The sequence below is a fragment of the Rhopalosiphum maidis genome, chromosome 4 (genome assembly GCF_003676215.2).
Source record: "Rhopalosiphum maidis isolate BTI-1 chromosome 4, ASM367621v3, whole genome shotgun sequence".
In the NCBI taxonomy this organism is placed as follows: domain Eukaryota; kingdom Metazoa; phylum Arthropoda; class Insecta; order Hemiptera; family Aphididae; genus Rhopalosiphum; species Rhopalosiphum maidis.
Window position 1 is genome coordinate 55898607 of NC_040880.1, and position 26123 is coordinate 55924729.

Below are 26123 nucleotides of genomic sequence, written 5' to 3' on the forward strand. Positions count from 1 at the left end.
AGAATCATTTACTTAATTCATTGGTATTGGTTTCATGATACTAATTTTTTGTTTCACTAGTATTAATTTGCTATCAATTATATTCAATAACCATTACACACACATTGCATAAATCCAATATTATTATCAATATCTTCTAGTTTATTTTCAAAATAAGATGTTGATACTTTCCCAAAGTAGTATGAATGCAAATTCCTGTCTCAGCAAGCCTTGGGTGAACTGCTGCACTGCAATCTGAAAAAAATGTAGTGAGTTAAATATGTAAAATTAGTGGAGAATTAATTGAGAATTGAGTGTTTCATAAGCAGTTTAAAATATGAATTTATAACACGAGTCAAAATTGTCATTTAAAAGCATGTTTATAGTGTTTATGAAGTATCAGCATCAACGAAATACATGGAATTAATAATGCTTAATAAGAATCATTTACCCAATTAATTGGTCTAGGTTTCATGATATTTACTTTTTGTTTCACTAATATTAAGTTGCTATCAATTACATACAGTTATTATTACACGTACCTTGCAAAAGACCATTATTGTTATTATAAGTATCTTCTAGTTTATTTTCAAAATAAGATGTTGGTATTTTCCAAAGTGGTATAAATGCAAATTCCTGTCTCAGCAAGCCTTGATTGAACTGCTGCTCTGCAATCTGAAAAAAATGTAGTCAGTTAAATATGTAAAATTAGTGGAGAATTAATTGAGAATTGAGTGTTTCATAAGCAGTTTAAAATATGAATTTATAACACGAGTCAAAATTGTCATTTAAAAGCATGTTTATAGTGTTTATGAAGTATCAGCATCAATGAATTACATGGAAGTTAATAATGCTAAAAAAGAATCATTTACTTAATCCAATTGTCACTACTACACACCATAAGGAGAACGAAAATAATTCTATAACAACTAGTGCGTGGACAACACTGGATAATTTAGAAATTGAAACAATCAAAACAAAAACTAACAGACAACCTTCATTTTTAATACAAAATAATTGAAAACTATTTACAGTTGAAACTTTAACACAAGTACGAATGTAAAACTGTAAAAAGATACGAAATTTAAGCATAAACAGATGATAACAAATAATAATTATGATAAGCCATAAAAGATTGTACAAATTAACAGAATGTTTTGTACTTTTAAAAAAGAATACACTTGTACAATAACTGAAAAATACCCTTTTTCCATATGAATTTGATGATAATTTTTCAATGATAAATTTAAATCATTTTCTTAATGCATTGGTCGAGGATCAGGACACTGACTTGTGTTAACTTCGGCCGTAAAATATGAACAATTCGTTGATATTATAAATATTCTTTCGTAAATGTACAAGACATTCGGTCAAAAGCCTAATAAATATACCGCCCCACTCCTGAGAGCAGTGGAACGGTGAACGGCTCACAACCAACTAGATTCTTCCTGTGGCAGGTCAGCCGTCGACCATGGTATGGGGAACCTCCCGCCCTCTGTTGGTGTTAATATCCACTTAATGATTAATTCTTCTATAAACGGTTGAAAATGTGAATTTGTAATTTTTGTCAAAATTATCATTTATATATAGTCTAAATAAAAGATTTTTATAGCATAGGTAAATAAGAAGAATAAAAATTACAAGCTAAAAGTGTTTACTAATCTTTTATTCATATATATAACAAATAACAATTGTTTCACAACTAATAATTTATTATCAATTATATTCAATAACCATTACACACACATTGCATAAATCCAATATTATTATCAATATCTTCTAGTTTATTTTCAAAATAAGATGTTGATACTTTCCCAAAGTGGTATGAATGCAAATTTCTGTCTCAGCAAGCCTTGGGTGAACTGCTGCACTGCAATCTGAAAAAATGTAGTCAGTTAAATTTGTAAGATTGGTGGAGAATTAATTGAGAAATGAGTGTTTCATAATCAGTTTAAAATATGAATTTAAAACACGAGTCAAAATTATCATTTAAAAGCATGTTTACAGTGTTTATGAAGTATCAGCATCAATGAATTACATGGAAGTTAATAAAGTTAAATAAGAATCATTTACATAATTTAATGGTGTTGGTTTCATGTCAATTAATTGAGAATTGAGTGTTTCATAAGCCATAAAAAATTTGAATTTTTAATATACTCCAAAATTATCATATAAAAACAAGTTTTATAGAGTTTATGAAACATTGGCATAAATGAAATGTATGATAGTTATTAATGCTAAATTAGAACCATTTTCTCAATCTAGTGGTCAAGGTTTAAAGATACTAACATGAGAATTGAGTATTTTATAAGCAATTAAAAAAATGAATTTGTAAAATACGTCAAATTTACCATATAAAAACATGTTTTATAGAGTTTATGAAACATTGGCTTAAATGTAATGTATGAGAGTAATTAATGCTAAATAAGAAACATATTTTCTTTCTAGTGGTCAAGGTTTCAAGGTACTAACATGAGAATTGAGTATTTTATAAGCCATAAAAAATTTGAATTTGTAAATTACATTAAAATTATCATATAAAAACATGTTTTATAGAGTTTATGAAACATTGGCTTAAATGTAATGTATGAAAATAATTAATGCTAAATAAGAAACATATTCTCTTTCTAGTGGTGATGGTTTAAAGATACTAACATGAGAATTGAGTATTTTATAAGCAATTAAAAAAATGAATTTGTAAAATACGTCAAATTTACCATAAAAAACATGTTTTATAGAGTTTATGAAACATTGGCTTAAATGTAATGTATGAGAGTAATTAATACTAAATAAGAAACATATTTTCTTTCTAGTGGTCAAGGTTTCAAGGTACTAACATGAGAATTGAGTATTTTATAAGCCATAAAAAATTTGAATTTGTAATTACATTAAAATTATCATATAAAAACATGTTTTATAGAGTTTATGAAACATTGGCTTAAATGTAATGTATGAAAGTAATTAATGCTAAATAAGAAACATATTCTCTTTCTAGTGGTGAAGGTTTAAAGATACTAACATGAGAATTGAGTATTTTATAAGCAATTAAAAAAATGAATTTGTAAAATACGTCAAATTTACCATATAAAAACATGTTTTATAGTGTTTATGAAACATTGGCTTAAATGTAATGTATGAGAGTAATTAATACTAAATAAGAAACATATTTTCTTTCTAGTGGTCAAGGTTTCAAGGTACTAACATGAGAATTGAGTATTTTATAAGCAATTAAAAAATTGAATTTGTAAATTACATCAAATTACCATATAAAAACATGTTTTATAGTGTTTATGAAACATTGGCTTAAATGTAATGTATGAGAGTAATTAATACTAAATAAGAAACATATTTTCTTTCTAGTGGTCAAGGTTTCAAGGTACTAACATGAGAATTGAGTATTTTATAAGCCATAAAAAATTTGAATTTGTAATTTACATTAAAATTATCATATAAAAACATGTTTTATAGAGTTTATGAAACATTGGCTTAAATGTAATGTATGAAAATAATTAATGCTAAATAAGAAACATATTCTCTTTCTAGTGGTGAAGGTTTCAAGATACTAACATGAGAATTGAGTATTTTATAAGCAATTAAAAAAATGAATTTGTAAAATACGCCAAATCTACCATATAAAAACATGTTTTATAGTGTTTATGAAGTATCAGCATCAACAAAAATACATGGAAGTTAATAATGCTAAATAAGAATCATTTACTTAATTCATTGGTATTGGTTTCATGATACTAATTTTTTGTTTCACTAGTATTAATTTGCTATCAATTATATTCAATAACCATTACACACACATTGCATAAATCCAATATTATTATCAATATCTTCTAGTTTATTTTCAAAATAAGATGTTGATACTTTCCCAAAGTAGTATGAATGCAAATTCCTGTCTCAGCAAGCCTTGGGTGAACTGCTGCACTGCAATCTGAAAAAAAATGTAGTGAGTTAAATATGTAAAATTAGTGGAGAATTAATTGAGAATTGAGTGTTTCATAAGCAGTTTAAAATATGAATTTATAACACGAGTCAAAATTGTCATTTAAAAGCATGTTTATAGTGTTTATGAAGTATCAGCATCAACGAAATACATGGAATTAATAATGCTTAATAAGAATCATTTACCCAATTAATTGGTCTAGGTTTCATGATATTTACTTTTTGTTTCACTAATATTAAGTTGCTATCAATTACATACAGTTATTATTACACGTACCTTGCAAAAGACCATTATTGTTATTATAAGTATCTTCTAGTTTATTTTCAAAATAAGATGTTGGTATTTTCCAAAGTGGTATAAATGCAAATTCCTGTCTCAGCAAGCCTTGATTGAACTGCTGCTCTGCAATCTGAAAAAAATGTAGTCAGTTAAATATGTAAAATTAGTGGAGAATTAATTGAGAATTGAGTGTTTCATAAGCAGTTTAAAATATGAATTTATAACACGAGTCAAAATTGTCATTTAAAAGCATGTTTATAGTGTTTATGAAGTATCAGCATCAATGAATTACATGGAAGTTAATAATGCTAAAAAAGAATCATTTACTTAATCCAATTGTCACTACTACACACCATAAGGAGAACGAAAATAATTCTATAACAACTAGTGCGTGGACAACACTGGATAATTTAGAAATTGAAACAATCAAAACAAAAACTAACAGACAACCTTCATTTTTAATACAAAATAATTGAAAACTATTTACAGTTGAAACTTTAACACAAGTACGAATGTAAAACTGTAAAAAGATACGAAATTTAAGCATAAACAGATGATAACAAATAATAATTATGATAAGCCATAAAAGATTGTACAAATTAACAGAATGTTTTGTACTTTTAAAAAAGAATACACTTGTACAATAACTGAAAAATACCCTTTTTCCATATGAATTTGATGATAATTTTTCAATGATAAATTTAAATCATTTTCTTAATGCATTGGTCGAGGATCAGGACACTGACTTGTGTTAACTTCGGCCGTAAAATATGAACAATTCGTTGATATTATAAATATTCTTTCGTAAATGTACAAGACATTCGGTCAAAAGCCTAATAAATATACCGCCCCACTCCTGAGAGCAGTGGAACGGTGAACGGCTCACAACCAACTAGATTCTTCCTGTGGCAGGTCAGCCGTCGACCATGGTATGGGGAACCTCCCGCCCTCTGTTGGTGTTAATATCCACTTAATGATTAATTCTTCTATAAACGGTTGAAAATGTGAATTTGTAATTTTTGTCAAAATTATCATTTATATATAGTCTAAATAAAAGATTTTTATAGCATAGGTAAATAAGAAGAATAAAAATTACAAGCTAAAAGTGTTTACTAATCTTTTATTCATATATATAACAAATAACAATTGTTTCACAACTAATAATTTATTATCAATTATATTCAATAACCATTACACACACATTGCATAAATCCAATATTATTATCAATATCTTCTAGTTTATTTTCAAAATAAGATGTTGATACTTTCCCAAAGTGGTATGAATGCAAATTTCTGTCTCAGCAAGCCTTGGGTGAACTGCTGCACTGCAATCTGAAAAAATGTAGTCAGTTAAATTTGTAAGATTGGTGGAGAATTAATTGAGAAATGAGTGTTTCATAATCAGTTTAAAATATGAATTTAAAACACGAGTCAAAATTATCATTTAAAAGCATGTTTACAGTGTTTATGAAGTATCAGCATCAATGAATTACATGGAAGTTAATAAAGTTAAATAAGAATCATTTACATAATTTAATGGTGTTGGTTTCATGTCAATTAATTGAGAATTGAGTGTTTCATAAGCCATAAAAAATTTGAATTTTTAATATACTCCAAAATTATCATATAAAAACAAGTTTTATAGAGTTTATGAAACATTGGCATAAATGAAATGTATGATAGTTATTAATGCTAAATTAGAACCATTTTCTCAATCTAGTGGTCAAGGTTTAAAGATACTAACATGAGAATTGAGTATTTTATAAGCAATTAAAAAAATGAATTTGTAAAATACGTCAAATTTACCATATAAAAACATGTTTTATAGAGTTTATGAAACATTGGCTTAAATGTAATGTATGAGAGTAATTAATGCTAAATAAGAAACATATTTTCTTTCTAGTGGTCAAGGTTTCAAGGTACTAACATGAGAATTGAGTATTTTATAAGCCATAAAAAATTTGAATTTGTAAATTACATTAAAATTATCATATAAAAACATGTTTTATAGAGTTTATGAAACATTGGCTTAAATGTAATGTATGAAAATAATTAATGCTAAATAAGAAACATATTCTCTTTCTAGTGGTGATGGTTTAAAGATACTAACATGAGAATTGAGTATTTTATAAGCAATTAAAAAAATGAATTTGTAAAATACGTCAAATTTACCATAAAAAAACATGTTTTATAGAGTTTATGAAACATTGGCTTAAATGTAATGTATGAGAGTAATTAATACTAAATAAGAAACATATTTTCTTTCTAGTGGTCAAGGTTTCAAGGTACTAACATGAGAATTGAGTATTTTATAAGCCATAAAAAATTTGAATTTGTAAATTACATTAAAATTATCATATAAAAACATGTTTTATAGAGTTTATGAAACATTGGCTTAAATGTAATGTATGAAAATAATTAATGCTAAATAAGAAACATATTCTCTTTCTAGTGGTGAAGGTTTAAAGATACTAACATGAGAATTGAGTATTTTATAAGCAATTAAAAAAATGAATTTGTAAAATACGTCAAATTTACCATAAAAAACATGTTTTATAGAGTTTATGAAACATTGGCTTAAATGTAATGTATGAGAGTAATTAATACTAAATAAGAAACATATTTTCTTTCTAGTGGTCAAGGTTTCAAGGTACTAACATGAGAATTGAGTATTTTATAAGCAATTAAAAAAATGAATTTGTAAAATACGCCAAATTTACCATATAAAAACATGTTTTATAGTGTTTATGAAACATTGGCTTAAATGTAATGTATGAGAGTAATTAATACTAAATAAGAAACATTTTTCTTTCTAGTGGTCAAGGTTTCAAGGTACTAACATGAGAATTGAGTATTTTATAAGCCATAAAAATTTGAATTTGTAATTTACATTAAAATTATCATATAAAAACATGTTTTATAGAGTTTATGAACATTGGCTTAAATGTAATGTATGAAAATAATTAATGCTAAATAAGAAACATATTCTCTTTCTAGTGGTGAAGGTTTCAAGATACTAAAATGAGAATTGAGTATTTTATAAGCAATTAAAAAATGAATTTGTAAAATACGCCAAATCTACCATATAAAAACATGTTTTATAGTGTTTATGAAGTATCAGCATCAACAAAAATACATGGAAGTTAATAATGCTAAATAAGAATCATTTACTTAATTCATTGGTATTGGTTTCATGATACTAATTTTTTGTTTCACTAGTATTAATTTGCTATCAATTATATTCAATAACCATTACACACACATTGCATAAATCCAATATTATTATCAATATCTTCTAGTTTATTTTCAAAATAAGATGTTGATACTTTCCCAAAGTAGTATGAATGCAAATTCCTGTCTCAGCAAGCCTTGGGTGAACTGCTGCACTGCAATCTGAAAAAAATGTAGTGAGTTAAATATGTAAAATTAGTGGAGAATTAATTGAGAATTGAGTGTTTCATAAGCAGTTTAAAATATGAATTTATAACACGAGTCAAAATTGTCATTTAAAAGCATGTTTATAGTGTTTATGAAGTATCAGCATCAACGAAATACATGGAATTAATAATGCTTAATAAGAATCATTTACCCAATTAATTGGTCTAGGTTTCATGATATTTACTTTTTGTTTCACTAATATTAAGTTGCTATCAATTACATACAGTTATTATTACACGTACCTTGCAAAAGACCATTATTGTTATTATAAGTATCTTCTAGTTTATTTTCAAAATAAGATGTTGGTATTTTCCAAAGTGGTATAAATGCAAATTCCTGTCTCAGCAAGCCTTGATTGAACTGCTGCTCTGCAATCTGAAAAAAATGTAGTCAGTTAAATATGTAAAATTAGTGGAGAATTAATTGAGAATTGAGTGTTTCATAAGCAGTTTAAAATATGAATTTATAACACGAGTCAAAATTGTCATTTAAAAGCATGTTTATAGTGTTTATGAAGTATCAGCATCAATGAATTACATGGAAGTTAATAATGCTAAAAAAGAATCATTTACTTAATCCAATTGTCACTACTACACACCATAAGGAGAACGAAAATAATTCTATAACAACTAGTGCGTGGACAACACTGGATAATTTAGAAATTGAAACAATCAAAACAAAAACTAACAGACAACCTTCATTTTTAATACAAAATAATTGAAAACTATTTACAGTTGAAACTTTAACACAAGTACGAATGTAAAACTGTAAAAAGATACGAAATTTAAGCATAAACAGATGATAACAAATAATAATTATGATAAGCCATAAAAGATTGTACAAATTAACAGAATGTTTTGTACTTTTAAAAAAGAATACACTTGTACAATAACTGAAAAATACCCTTTTTCCATATGAATTTGATGATAATTTTTCAATGATAAATTTAAATCATTTTCTTAATGCATTGGTCGAGGATCAGGACACTGACTTGTGTTAACTTCGGCCGTAAAATATGAACAATTCGTTGATATTATAAATATTCTTTCGTAAATGTACAAGACATTCGGTCAAAAGCCTAATAAATATACCGCCCCACTCCTGAGAGCAGTGGAACGGTGAACGGCTCACAACCAACTAGATTCTTCCTGTGGCAGGTCAGCCGTCGACCATGGTATGGGGAACCTCCCGCCCTCTGTTGGTGTTAATATCCACTTAATGATTAATTCTTCTATAAACGGTTGAAAATGTGAATTTGTAATTTTTGTCAAAATTATCATTTATATATAGTCTAAATAAAAGATTTTTATAGCATAGGTAAATAAGAAGAATAAAAATTACAAGCTAAAAGTGTTTACTAATCTTTTATTCATATATATAACAAATAACAATTGTTTCACAACTAATAATTTATTATCAATTATATTCAATAACCATTACACACACATTGCATAAATCCAATATTATTATCAATATCTTCTAGTTTATTTTCAAAATAAGATGTTGATACTTTCCCAAAGTGGTATGAATGCAAATTTCTGTCTCAGCAAGCCTTGGGTGAACTGCTGCACTGCAATCTGAAAAAATGTAGTCAGTTAAATTTGTAAGATTGGTGGAGAATTAATTGAGAAATGAGTGTTTCATAATCAGTTTAAAATATGAATTTAAAACACGAGTCAAAATTATCATTTAAAAGCATGTTTACAGTGTTTATGAAGTATCAGCATCAATGAATTACATGGAAGTTAATAAAGTTAAATAAGAATCATTTACATAATTTAATGGTGTTGGTTTCATGTCAATTAATTGAGAATTGAGTGTTTCATAAGCCATAAAAAATTTGAATTTTTAATATACTCCAAAATTATCATATAAAAACAAGTTTTATAGAGTTTATGAAACATTGGCATAAATGAAATGTATGATAGTTATTAATGCTAAATTAGAACCATTTTCTCAATCTAGTGGTCAAGGTTTAAAGATACTAACATGAGAATTGAGTATTTTATAAGCAATTAAAAAAATGAATTTGTAAAATACGTCAAATTTACCATATAAAAACATGTTTTATAGAGTTTATGAAACATTGGCTTAAATGTAATGTATGAGAGTAATTAATGCTAAATAAGAAACATATTTTCTTTCTAGTGGTCAAGGTTTCAAGGTACTAACATGAGAATTGAGTATTTTATAAGCCATAAAAAATTTGAATTTGTAAATTACATTAAAATTATCATATAAAAACATGTTTTATAGAGTTTATGAAACATTGGCTTAAATGTAATGTATGAAAATAATTAATGCTAAATAAGAAACATATTCTCTTTCTAGTGGTGATGGTTTAAAGATACTAACATGAGAATTGAGTATTTTATAAGCAATTAAAAAAATGAATTTGTAAAATACGTCAAATTTACCATAAAAAAACATGTTTTATAGAGTTTATGAAACATTGGCTTAAATGTAATGTATGAGAGTAATTAATACTAAATAAGAAACATATTTTCTTTCTAGTGGTCAAGGTTTCAAGGTACTAACATGAGAATTGAGTATTTTATAAGCCATAAAAAATTTGAATTTGTAAATTACATTAAAATTATCATATAAAAACATGTTTTATAGAGTTTATGAAACATTGGCTTAAATGTAATGTATGAAAATAATTAATGCTTAATAAGAAACATATTCTCTTTCTAGTGGTGATGGTTTAAAGATACTAACATGAGAATTGAGTATTTTATAAGCAATTAAAAAAATGAATTTGTAAAATACGTCAAATTTACCATAAAAAAACATGTTTTATAGAGGTTATGAAACATTGGCTTAAATGTAATGTATGAGAGTAATTAATACTAAATAAGAAACATATTTTCTTTCTAGTGGTCAAGGTTTCAAGGTACTAACATGAGAATTGAGTATTTTATAAGCAATTAAAAAAATGAATTTGTAAAATACGCCAAATTTACCATATAAAACATGTTTTATAGTGTTTATGAAACATTGGCTTAAATGTAATGTATGAGAGTAATTAATACTAAATAAGAAACATTTTTCTTTCTAGTGGTCAAGGTTTCAAGGTACTAACATGAGAATTGAGTATTTTATAAGCCATAAAAAATTTGAATTTGTAATTTACATTAAAATTATCATATAAAAACATGTTTTATAGAGTTTATGAAACATTGGCTTAAAATGTATGATGCTATGAAAATATTCTCTTTCTAGTGGTGAAGGTGCTAACATGAGAATTGAGTATTTTATAAGCATTATGAATCGTCTTTCATAGTGGGCTGTAAGAGTAATTCAAATAAGATACTAAAGGTTTCATGAGAATTGAGTATTTTATAAGCAATTAAAAAAATGAATTTGTAAAATACGCCAAATTTACCATATAAAAACATGTTTTATAGTGTTTATGAAACATTGGCTTAAATGTAATGTATGAGAGTAATTAATACTAAATAAGAAACATTTTTCTTTCTAGTGGTCAAGGTTTCAAGGTACTAACATGAGAATTGAGTATTTTATAAGCCATAAAAAATTTGAATTTGTAATTTACATTAAAATTATCATATAAAAACATGTTTTATAGAGTTTATGAAACATTGGCTTAAATGTAATGTATGAAAATAATTAATGCTAAATAAGAAACATATTCTCTTTCTAGTGGTGAAGGTTTCAAGATACTAAAATGAGAATTGAGTATTTTATAAGCAATTAAAAAAATGAATTTGTAAAATACGCCAAATCTACCATATAAAAACATGTTTTATAGTGTTTATGAAGTATCAGCATCAACAAAAATACATGGAAGTTAATAATGCTAAATAAGAATCATTTACTTAATTCATTGGTATTGGTTTCATGATACTAATTTTTTGTTTCACTAGTATTAATTTGCTATCAATTATATTCAATAACCATTACACACACATTGCATAAATCCAATATTATTATCAATATCTTCTAGTTTATTTTCAAAATAAGATGTTGATACTTTCCCAAAGTAGTATGAATGCAAATTCCTGTCTCAGCAAGCCTTGGGTGAACTGCTGCACTGCAATCTGAAAAAAATGTAGTGAGTTAAATATGTAAAATTAGTGGAGAATTAATTGAGAATTGAGTGTTTCATAAGCAGTTTAAAATATGAATTTATAACACGAGTCAAAATTGTCATTTAAAAGCATGTTTATAGTGTTTATGAAGTATCAGCATCAACGAAATACATGGAATTAATAATGCTTAATAAGAATCATTTACCCAATTAATTGGTCTAGGTTTCATGATATTTACTTTTTGTTTCACTAATATTAAGTTGCTATCAATTACATACAGTTATTATTACACGTACCTTGCAAAAGACCATTATTGTTATTATAAGTATCTTCTAGTTTATTTTCAAAATAAGATGTTGGTATTTTCCAAAGTGGTATAAATGCAAATTCCTGTCTCAGCAAGCCTTGATTGAACTGCTGCTCTGCAATCTGAAAAAAATGTAGTCAGTTAAATATGTAAAATTAGTGGAGAATTAATTGAGAATTGAGTGTTTCATAAGCAGTTTAAAATATGAATTTATAACACGAGTCAAAATTGTCATTTAAAAGCATGTTTATAGTGTTTATGAAGTATCAGCATCAATGAATTACATGGAAGTTAATAATGCTAAAAAAGAATCATTTACTTAATCCAATTGTCACTACTACACACCATAAGGAGAACGAAAATAATTCTATAACAACTAGTGCGTGGACAACACTGGATAATTTAGAAATTGAAACAATCAAAACAAAAACTAACAGACAACCTTCATTTTTAATACAAAATAATTGAAAACTATTTACAGTTGAAACTTTAACACAAGTACGAATGTAAAACTGTAAAAAGATACGAAATTTAAGCATAAACAGATGATAACAAATAATAATTATGATAAGCCATAAAAGATTGTACAAATTAACAGAATGTTTTGTACTTTTAAAAAAGAATACACTTGTACAATAACTGAAAAATACCCTTTTTCCATATGAATTTGATGATAATTTTTCAATGATAAATTTAAATCATTTTCTTAATGCATTGGTCGAGGATCAGGACACTGACTTGTGTTAACTTCGGCCGTAAAATATGAACAATTCGTTGATATTATAAATATTCTTTCGTAAATGTACAAGACATTCGGTCAAAAGCCTAATAAATATACCGCCCCACTCCTGAGAGCAGTGGAACGGTGAACGGCTCACAACCAACTAGATTCTTCCTGTGGCAGGTCAGCCGTCGACCATGGTATGGGGAACCTCCCGCCCTCTGTTGGTGTTAATATCCACTTAATGATTAATTCTTCTATAAACGGTTGAAAATGTGAATTTGTAATTTTTGTCAAAATTATCATTTATATATAGTCTAAATAAAAGATTTTTATAGCATAGGTAAATAAGAAGAATAAAAATTACAAGCTAAAAGTGTTTACTAATCTTTTATTCATATATATAACAAATAACAATTGTTTCACAACTAATAATTTATTATCAATTATATTCAATAACCATTACACACACATTGCATAAATCCAATATTATTATCAATATCTTCTAGTTTATTTTCAAAATAAGATGTTGATACTTTCCCAAAGTGGTATGAATGCAAATTTCTGTCTCAGCAAGCCTTGGGTGAACTGCTGCACTGCAATCTGAAAAAATGTAGTCAGTTAAATTTGTAAGATTGGTGGAGAATTAATTGAGAAATGAGTGTTTCATAATCAGTTTAAAATATGAATTTAAAACACGAGTCAAAATTATCATTTAAAAGCATGTTTACAGTGTTTATGAAGTATCAGCATCAATGAATTACATGGAAGTTAATAAAGTTAAATAAGAATCATTTACATAATTTAATGGTGTTGGTTTCATGTCAATTAATTGAGAATTGAGTGTTTCATAAGCCATAAAAAATTTGAATTTTAATATACTCCAAAATTATCATATAAAAACAAGTTTTATAGAGTTTATGAAACATTGGCATAAATGAAATGTATGATAGTTATTAATGCTAAATTAGAACCATTTTCTCAATCTAGTGGTCAAGGTTTAAAGATACTAACATGAGAATTGAGTATTTTATAAGCAATTAAAAAAATGAATTTGTAAAATACGTCAAATTTACCATATAAAAACATGTTTTATAGAGTTTATGAAACATTGGCTTAAATGTAATGTATGAGAGTAATTAATGCTAAATAAGAAACATATTTTCTTTCTAGTGGTCAAGGTTTCAAGGTACTAACATGAGAATTGAGTATTTTATAAGCCATAAAAAATTTGAATTTGTAAATTACATTAAAATTATCATATAAAAACATGTTTTATAGAGTTTATGAAACATTGGCTTAAATGTAATGTATGAAAGTAATTAATGCTAAATAAGAAACATATTCTCTTTCTAGTGGTGAAGGTTTCAAGATACTAAAATGAGAATTGAGTATTTTATAAGCAATTAAAAAATGAATTTGTAATTACATTAAAATTATCATATAAAAACATGTTTTATAGAGTTTATGAAACATTGGCTTAAATGTAATGTATGAAAATAATTATTGCTAAATAAGAAACATATTCTCTTTCTAGTAGTGAAGGTTTCAAGATACTAACATGAGAATTGAGTATTTTATAAGCAATTAAAAAAATGAATTTGTAAAATACGCCAAATCTACCATATAAAAACATGTTTTATAGTGTTTATGAAGTATCAGCATCAACAAAAATACATGGAAGTTAATAATGCTAAATAAGAATCATTTACTTAATTCATTGGTATTGGTTTCATGATACTAATTTTTTGTTTCACTAGTATTAATTTGCTATCAATTATATTCAATAACCATTACACACACATTGCATAAATCCAATATTATTATCAATATCTTCTAGTTTATTTTCAAAATAAGATGTTGATACTTTCCCAAAGTAGTATGAATGCAAATTCCTGTCTCAGCAAGCCTTGGGTGAACTGCTGCACTGCAATCTGAAAAAAATGTAGTGAGTTAAATATGTAAAATTAGTGGAGAATTAATTGAGAATTGAGTGTTTCATAAGCAGTTTAAAATATGAATTTATAACACGAGTCAAAATTGTCATTTAAAAGCATGTTTATAGTGTTTATGAAGTATCAGCATCAACGAAATACATGGAATTAATAATGCTTAATAAGAATCATTTACCCAATTAATTGGTCTAGGTTTCATGATATTTACTTTTTGTTTCACTAATATTAAGTTGCTATCAATTACATACAGTTATTATTACACGTACCTTGCAAAAGACCATTATTGTTATTATAAGTATCTTCTAGTTTATTTTCAAAATAAGATGTTGGTATTTTCCAAAGTGGTATAAATGCAAATTCCTGTCTCAGCAAGCCTTGATTGAACTGCTGCTCTGCAATCTGAAAAAAATGTAGTCAGTTAAATATGTAAAATTAGTGGAGAATTAATTGAGAATTGAGTGTTTCATAAGCAGTTTAAAATATGAATTTATAACACGAGTCAAAATTGTCATTTAAAAGCATGTTTATAGTGTTTATGAAGTATCAGCATCAATGAATTACATGGAAGTTAATAATGCTAAAAAAGAATCATTTACTTAATCCAATTGTCACTACTACACACCATAAGGAGAACGAAAATAATTCTATAACAACTAGTGCGTGGACAACACTGGATAATTTAGAAATTGAAACAATCAAAACAAAAACTAACAGACAACCTTCATTTTTAATACAAAATAATTGAAAACTATTTACAGTTGAAACTTTAACACAAGTACGAATGTAAAACTGTAAAAAGATACGAAATTTAAGCATAAACAGATGATAACAAATAATAATTATGATAAGCCATAAAAGATTGTACAAATTAACAGAATGTTTTGTACTTTTAAAAAAGAATACACTTGTACAATAACTGAAAAATACCCTTTTTCCATATGAATTTGATGATAATTTTTCAATGATAAATTTAAATCATTTTCTTAATGCATTGGTCGAGGATCAGGACACTGACTTGTGTTAACTTCGGCCGTAAAATATGAACAATTCGTTGATATTATAAATATTCTTTCGTAAATGTACAAGACATTCGGTCAAAAGCCTAATAAATATACCGCCCCACTCCTGAGAGCAGTGGAACGGTGAACGGCTCACAACCAACTAGATTCTTCCTGTGGCAGGTCAGCCGTCGACCATGGTATGGGGAACCTCCCGCCCTCTGTTGGTGTTAATATCCACTTAATGATTAATTCTTCTATAAACGGTTGAAAATGTGAATTTGTAATTTTTGTCAAAATTATCATTTATATATAGTCTAAATAAAAGATTTTTATAGCATAGGTAAATAAGAAGAATAAAAATTACAAGCTAAAAGTGTTTACTAATCTTTTATTCATATATATAACAAATAACAATTGTTTCACAACTAATAATTTATTATCAATTATATTCAATAACCATTACACACACATTGCATAAATCCAATATTATTATCAATATCTTCTAGTTTATTTTCAAAATAAGATGTTGATACTTTCCCAAAGTGGTATGAATGCAAATTTCTGTCTCAGCAAGCCTTGGGTGAACTGCTGCACTGCAATCTGAAAAAATGTAGTCAGTTAAATTTGTAAGATTGGTGGAGAATTAATTGAGAAATGAGTGTTTCATAATCAGTTTAAAATATGAATTTAAAACACGAGTCAAAATTATCATTTAAAAGCATGTTTACAGTGTTTATGAAGTATCAGCATCAATGAATTACATGGAAGTTAATAAAGTTAAATAAGAATCATTTACATAATTTAATGGTGTTGGTTTCATGTCAATTAATTGAGAATTGAGTGTTTCATAAGCCATAAAAAATTTGAATTTTTAATATACTCCAAAATTATCATATAAAAACAAGTTTTATAGAGTTTATGAAACATTGGCATAAATGAAATGTATGATAGTTATTAATGCTAAATTAGAACCATTTTCTCAATCTAGTGGTCAAGGTTTAAAGATACTAACATGAGAATTGAGTATTTTATAAGCAATTAAAAAAATGAATTTGTAAAATACGTCAAATTTACCATATAAAAACATGTTTTATAGAGTTTATGAAACATTGGCTTAAATGTAATGTATGAGAGTAATTAATGCTAAATAAGAAACATATTTTCTTTCTAGTGGTCAAGGTTTCAAGGTACTAACATGAGAATTGAGTATTTTATAAGCCATAAAAAATTTGAATTTGTAAATTACATTAAAATTATCATATAAAAACATGTTTTATAGAGTTTATGAAACATTGGCTTAAATGTAATGTATGAAAATAATTAATGCTAAATAAGAAACATATTCTCTTTCTAGTGGTGATGGTTTAAAGATACTAACATGAGAATTGAGTATTTTATAAGCAATTAAAAAATGAATTTGTAATTACATTAAAATTATCATATAAAAACATGTTTTATAGAGTTTATGAAACATTGGCTTAAATGTAATGTATGAAAATAATTATTGCTAAATAAGAAACATATTCTCTTTCTAGTAGTGAAGGTTTCAAGATACTAACATGAGAATTGAGTATTTTATAAGCAATTAAAAAAATGAATTTGTAAAATACGCCAAATCTACCATATAAAAACATGTTTTATAGTGTTTATGAAGTATCAGCATCAACAAAAATACATGGAAGTTAATAATGCTAAATAAGAATCATTTACTTAATTCATTGGTATTGGTTTCATGATACTAATTTTTTGTTTCACTAGTATTAATTTGCTATCAATTATATTCAATAACCATTACACACACATTGCATAAATCCAATATTATTATCAATATCTTCTAGTTTATTTTCAAAATAAGATGTTGATACTTTCCCAAAGTAGTATGAATGCAAATTCCTGTCTCAGCAAGCCTTGGGTGAACTGCTGCACTGCAATCTGAAAAAAATGTAGTGAGTTAAATATGTAAAATTAGTGGAGAATTAATTGAGAATTGAGTGTTTCATAAGCAGTTTAAAATATGAATTTATAACACGAGTCAAAATTGTCATTTAAAAGCATGTTTATAGTGTTTATGAAGTATCAGCATCAACGAAATACATGGAATTAATAATGCTTAATAAGAATCATTTACCCAATTAATTGGTCTAGGTTTCATGATATTTACTTTTTGTTTCACTAATATTAAGTTGCTATCAATTACATACAGTTATTATTACACGTACCTTGCAAAAGACCATTATTGTTATTATAAGTATCTTCTAGTTTATTTTCAAAATAAGATGTTGGTATTTTCCAAAGTGGTATAAATGCAAATTCCTGTCTCAGCAAGCCTTGATTGAACTGCTGCTCTGCAATCTGAAAAAAATGTAGTCAGTTAAATATGTAAAATTAGTGGAGAATTAATTGAGAATTGAGTGTTTCATAAGCAGTTTAAAATATGAATTTATAACACGAGTCAAAATTGTCATTTAAAAGCATGTTTATAGTGTTTATGAAGTATCAGCATCAATGAATTACATGGAAGTTAATAATGCTAAAAAAGAATCATTTACTTAATCCAATTGTCACTACTACACACCATAAGGAGAACGAAAATAATTCTATAACAACTAGTGCGTGGACAACACTGGATAATTTAGAAATTGAAACAATCAAAACAAAAACTAACAGACAACCTTCATTTTTAATACAAAATAATTGAAAACTATTTACAGTTGAAACTTTAACACAAGTACGAATGTAAAACTGTAAAAAGATACGAAATTTAAGCATAAACAGATGATAACAAATAATAATTATGATAAGCCATAAAAGATTGTACAAATTAACAGAATGTTTTGTACTTTTAAAAAAGAATACACTTGTACAATAACTGAAAAATACCCTTTTTCCATATGAATTTGATGATAATTTTTCAATGATAAATTTAAATCATTTTCTTAATGCATTGGTCGAGGATCAGGACACTGACTTGTGTTAACTTCGGCCGTAAAATATGAACAATTCGTTGATATTATAAATATTCTTTCGTAAATGTACAAGACATTCGGTCAAAAGCCTAATAAATATACCGCCCCACTCCTGAGAGCAGTGGAACGGTGAACGGCTCACAACCAACTAGATTCTTCCTGTGGCAGGTCAGCCGTCGACCATGGTATGGGGAACCTCCCGCCCTCTGTTGGTGTTAATATCCACTTAATGATTAATTCTTCTATAAACGGTTGAAAATGTGAATTTGTAATTTTTGTCAAAATTATCATTTATATATAGTCTAAATAAAAGATTTTTATAGCATAGGTAAATAAGAAGAATAAAAATTACAAGCTAAAAGTGTTTACTAATCTTTTATTCATATATATAACAAATAACAATTGTTTCACAACTAATAATTTATTATCAATTATATTCAATAACCATTACACACACATTGCATAAATCCAATATTATTATCAATATCTTCTAGTTTATTTTCAAAATAAGATGTTGATACTTTCCCAAAGTGGTATGAATGCAAATTTCTGTCTCAGCAAGCCTTGGGTGAACTGCTGCACTGCAATCTGAAAAAATGTAGTCAGTTAAATTTGTAAGATTGGTGGAGAATTAATTGAGAAATGAGTGTTTCATAATCAGTTTAAAATATGAATTTAAAACACGAGTCAAAATTATCATTTAAAAGCATGTTTACAGTGTTTATGAAGTATCAGCATCAATGAATTACATGGAAGTTAATAAAGTTAAATAAGAATCATTTACATAATTTAATGGTGTTGGTTTCATGTCAATTAATTGAGAATTGAGTGTTTCATAAGCCATAAAAAATTTGAATTTTTAATATACTCCAAAATTATCATATAAAAACAAGTTTTATAGAGTTTATGAAACATTGGCATAAATGAAATGTATGATAGTTATTAATGCTAAATTAGAACCATTTTCTCAATCTAGTGGTCAAGGTTTAAAGATACTAACATGAGAATTGAGTATTTTATAAGCAATTAAAAAATGAATTTGTAAAATACGTCAAATTTACCATATAAAAACATGTTTATAGAGTTTATGAAACATTGGCTTAAATGTAATGTATGAGAGTAATTAATGCTAAATAAGAAACATATTTTCTTTCTAGTGGTCAAGGTTTCAAGGTACTAACATGAGAATTGAGTATTTTATAAGCCATAAAAAAATTTGAATTTGTAATTACATTAAATTATCATATAAAAACATGTTTTATAGAGTTTATGAAACATTGGCTTAAATGTAATGTATGAAAATAATTAATGCTAAATAAGAAACATATTCTCTTTCTAGTGGTGATGGTTTAAAGATACTAACATGAGAATTGAGTATTTTATAAGCAATTAAAAAAATGAATTTGTAAAATACGTCAAATTTACCATAAAAAAACATGTTTTATAGAGTTTATGAAACATTGGCTTAAATGTAATGTATGAGAGTAATTAATACTAAATAAGAAACATATTTTCTTTCTAGTGGTCAAGGTTTCAAGGTACTAACATGAGAATTGAGTATTTATAAGCCATAAAAAATTTGAATTTGTAAATTACATTAAAATTATCATATAAAAACATGTTTTATAGAGTTTATGAAACATTGGCTTAAATGTAATGTATGAAATAATTAATGCTAAATAAGAAACATATTCTCTTTCTAGTGGTGAAGGTTTAAGATACTAACATGAGAATTGAGTATTTTATAAGCAATTAAAAAAATGAATTTGTAAAATACGTCAAATTTACCATATAAAAACATGTTTATAGAGTTTATGAAACATTGGCTTAAATGTAATGTATGAGAGTAATTAATACTAAATAAGAAACATATTTTCTTTCTAGTGGTCAAGGTTTCAAGGTACTAACATGAGAATTGAGTATTTTATAAGCAATTAAAAAATGAATTTGTAAATACAGCAAATTACCATATAAAAACATGTTTTATAGTAGTTTATGAAACATTGGCTTAAATGTAATGTATGAGAGTAATTAATACTAAATAAGAAACATATTTCTTTCTAGTGGTCAAGGTTTCAAGGTACTAACATGAGAATTGAGTATTTTATAAGCCATAAAAAATTGAATTTGTAATTTACATTAAAATTATCATATAAAAACATGTTTTATAGAGTTTATGAAACATTGGCTTAAATGTAATGTATGAAAATAATTAATTGCTAAATAAGAAACATATTCTCTTTCTAGTGGTGAAGGTTTCAAGATACTAACATGAGAATTGAGTATTTTATAAGCAATTAAAAAATGAATTTGTAAAATACGCCAAATCTACCATATAAAAACATGTTTTATAGTGTTTATGAAGTATCAGCATCAACAAAAATACATGGAAGTTAATAATGCTAAATAAGAATCATTTACTTAATTCATTGGTATTGGTTTCATGATACTAATTTTTTGTTTCACTAGTATTAATTTGCTATCAATTATATTCAATAACCATTACACACACATTGCATAAATCCAATATTATTATCAATATCTTCTAGTTTATTTTCAAAATAAGATGTTGATACTTTCCCAAAGTAGTATGAATGCAAATTCCTGTCTCAGCAAGCCTTGGGTGAACTGCTGCACTGCAATCTGAAAAAAATGTAGTGAGTTAAATATGTAAAATTAGTGGAGAATTAATTGAGAATTGAGTGTTTCATAAGCAGTTTAAAATATGAATTTATAACACGAGTCAAAATTGTCATTTAAAAGCATGTTTATAGTGTTTATGAAGTATCAGCATCAACGAAATACATGGAATTAATAATGCTTAATAAGAATCATTTACCCAATTAATTGGTCTAGGTTTCATGATATTTACTTTTTGTTTCACTAATATTAAGTTGCTATCAATTACATACAGTTATTATTACACGTACCTTGCAAAAGACCATTATTGTTATTATAAGTATCTTCTAGTTTATTTTCAAAATAAGATGTTGGTATTTTCCAAAGTGGTATAAATGCAAATTCCTGTCTCAGCAAGCCTTGATTGAACTGCTGCTCTGCAATCTGAAAAAAATGTAGTCAGTTAAATATGTAAAATTAGTGGAGAATTAATTGAGAATTGAGTGTTTCATAAGCAGTTTAAAATATGAATTTATAACACGAGTCAAAATTGTCATTTAAAAGCATGTTTATAGTGTTTATGAAGTATCAGCATCAATGAATTACATGGAAGTTAATAATGCTAAAAAAGAATCATTTACTTAATCCAATTGTCACTACTACACACCATAAGGAGAACGAAAATAATTCTATAACAACTAGTGCGTGGACAACACTGGATAATTTAGAAATTGAAACAATCAAAACAAAAACTAACAGACAACCTTCATTTTTAATACAAAATAATTGAAAACTATTTACAGTTGAAACTTTAACACAAGTACGAATGTAAAACTGTAAAAAGATACGAAATTTAAGCATAAACAGATGATAACAAATAATAATTATGATAAGCCATAAAAGATTGTACAAATTAACAGAATGTTTTGTACTTTTAAAAAAGAATACACTTGTACAATAACTGAAAAATACCCTTTTTCCATATGAATTTGATGATAATTTTTCAATGATAAATTTAAATCATTTTCTTAATGCATTGGTCGAGGATCAGGACACTGACTTGTGTTAACTTCGGCCGTAAAATATGAACAATTCGTTGATATTATAAATATTCTTTCGTAAATGTACAAGACATTCGGTCAAAAGCCTAATAAATATACCGCCCCACTCCTGAGAGCAGTGGAACGGTGAACGGCTCACAACCAACTAGATTCTTCCTGTGGCAGGTCAGCCGTCGACCATGGTATGGGGAACCTCCCGCCCTCTGTTGGTGTTAATATCCACTTAATGATTAATTCTTCTATAAACGGTTGAAAATGTGAATTTGTAATTTTTGTCAAAATTATCATTTATATATAGTCTAAATAAAAGATTTTTATAGCATAGGTAAATAAGAAGAATAAAAATTACAAGCTAAAAGTGTTTACTAATCTTTTATTCATATATATAACAAATAACAATTGTTTCACAACTAATAATTTATTATCAATTATATTCAATAACCATTACACACACATTGCATAAATCCAATATTATTATCAATATCTTCTAGTTTATTTTCAAAATAAGATGTTGATACTTTCCCAAAGTGGTATGAATGCAAATTTCTGTCTCAGCAAGCCTTGGGTGAACTGCTGCACTGCAATCTGAAAAAATGTAGTCAGTTAAATTTGTAAGATTGGTGGAGAATTAATTGAGAAATGAGTGTTTCATAATCAGTTTAAAATATGAATTTAAAACACGAGTCAAAATTATCATTTAAAAGCATGTTTACAGTGTTTATGAAGTATCAGCATCAATGAATTACATGGAAGTTAATAAAGTTAAATAAGAATCATTTACATAATTTAATGGTGTTGGTTTCATGTCAATTAATTGAGAATTGAGTGTTTCATAAGCCATAAAAAATTTGAATTTTTAATATACTCCAAAATTATCATATAAAAACAAGTTTTATAGAGTTTATGAAACATTGGCATAAATGAAATGTATGATAGTTATTAATGCTAAATTAGAACCATTTTCTCAATCTAGTGGTCAAGGTTTAAAGATACTAACATGAGAATTGAGTATTTTATAAGCAATTAAAAAAATGAATTTGTAAAATACGTCAAATTTACCATATAAAAACATGTTTTATAGAGTTTATGAAACATTGGCTTAAATGTAATGTATGAGAGTAATTAATGCTAAATAAGAAACATATTTTCTTTCTAGTGGTCAAGGTTTCAAGGTACTAACATGAGAATTGAGTATTTTATAAGCCATAAAAAAATTTGAATTTGTAAATTACATTAAAATTATCATATAAAAACATGTTTTATAGAGTTTATGAAACATTGGCTTAAATGTAATGTATGAAAATAATTAATGCTAAATAAGAAACATATTCTCTTTCTAGTGGTGAATGGTTTAAAGATACTAACATGAGAATTGAGTATTTTATAAGCAATTAAAAAATGAATTTGTAAATTACATTAAAATTATCATATAAAAAACATGTTTTATAGAGTTTATGAAACATTGGCTTAAATGTAATGTATGAAATAATTATTGCTAAATAAGAAACATATTCTCTTTCTAGTAGTGAAGGTTTCAAGATACTAACATGAGAATTGAGTATTTTATAAGCAATTAAAAAATGAATTTGTAAAATACGCCAAATCTACCATATAAAAACATGTTTTATAGTGTTTATGAAGTATCAGCATCAACAAAAATACATGGAAGTTAATAATGCTAAATAAGAATCATTTACTTAATTCATTGGTATTGGTTTCATGATACTAATTTTTGTTTCACTAGTATTAATTTGCTATCAATTATATTCAATAACCATTACACACACATTGCATAAATCCAATATTATTATCAATATCTTCTAGTTTATTTTCAAAATAAGATGTTGATACTTTCCCAAAGTAGTATGAATGCAAATTCCTGTCTCAGCAAGCCTTGGGTGAACTGCTGCACTGCAATATGAAAAAAATGTAGTGAGTTAAATATGTAAAATTAGTGGAGAATTAATTGAGAATTGAGTGTTTCATAAGCAGTTTAAAATATGAATTTATAACACGAGTCAAAATTGTCATTTAAAAGCATGTTTATAGTGTTTATGAAGTATCAGCATCAACGAAATACATGGAATTAATAATGCTTAATAAGAATCATTTACCCAATTAATTGGTCTAGGTTCATGATATTTACTTTTTGTTTCACTAATATTAAGTTGCTATCAATTACATACAGTTATTATTACACGTACCTTGCAAAAGACCATTATTGTTATTATAAGTATCTTCTAGTTTATTTTCAAAATAAGATGTTGGTATTTTCCAAAGTGGTATAAATGCAAATTCCTGTCTCAGCAAGCCTTGATTGAACTGCTGCTCTGCAATCTGAAAAAAATGTAGTCAGTTAAATATGTAAAATTAGTGGATGAATAATTGAGAATTGAGTGTTTCATAAGCAGTTTAAAATATGAATTTATAACACGAGTCAAAATTGTCATTTAAAAGCATGTTTATAGTGTTTATGAAGTATCAGATCAATGAATTACATGGAAGTGAATAATGCTAAAAAAAGAATCATTTACTTAATCCAATTGTCACGACTACACACCATAAGGAGAACGAAAATAATTCTATAACAACTAGTGCGTGGACAAACACTGTAATTTAGAATTGAAACAATCAAAACAAAAATAACAGCAACCTTCATTTTTAATACAAAATAATTGAAAACTATTACAGTTGAAACTTTAACACAAGTACGAATGTTCAAACTGTAAAAAGATACGAAATTTAAGCATAAACAGATGTAACAAATAAGAATATGAATAAGCCATAAAAGATTGTACAAATAACAGAATGTTTTGTACTTTAAAAAAGAATACACTTGTACAATAACTGAAAAAATACCCTTTTCCATATGAATTTGATGATAATTTTCAATGATAAATTTAAATCATTTTCTTAATGCATTGGTCGAGGATCAGGACACTGACTTGTGTTAACTTCGGCGTAAAATATGAACAATTCGTTGATATTATAAATATTCTTTCGTAAATGTACAAGACATTCGGTCAAAAGCCTAATAAATATACCGCCCCACTCCTGGAGAGCAGTGGAACGGTGAACGGCTCACAACCAACTAGATTCTTCCTGTGGCAGGTCAGCCGTCGACCATGGTATGGGGAAACTCCCGCCCTCTGTTGGTGTTAATATCGACTTAATGATTAATTCTTCTATAAACGGTTGAAAATGTGAATTTGTAATTTTTGTCAAAATTATCATTATATATAGTCTAAATAAAAGATTTTATAGCATAGGTAAAAAGAAGAAATAAAAATTACAAGCTAAAAGTGTTTACTAATCTTTTATTCATATATATAACAAATAACAATTGTTTCACAACTAATAATTTATTATCAATTATATTCAATAACCATTACACACACATTGCATAAATCCAAATATTATCAATATCTTCTAGTTTATTTTCAAAATAAGATGTTGATACTTTCCCAAAGTGGTATGAATGCAAATTTCTGTCTCAGCAAGCCTTGGTGAACTGCTGCACTGCAATCTGAAAAAATGTAGTCAGTTAAATTTGTAAGATTGGTGGAGAATTAATTGAGAAATGAGTGTTTCATAACAGTTTAAATATGAATTTAAAACACGAGTCAAAATTATCATTTAAAAGCATGTTTACAGTGTTTATGAAGTATCAGCATCAATGAATTACATGGAAGTTAATAAAGTTAAAATAAGAATCATTAAATAATTTAATGGTGTTGGTTTAATGTCAATTAATTGAGAATTGAGTGTTTCATAAGCCATAAAAAATTTG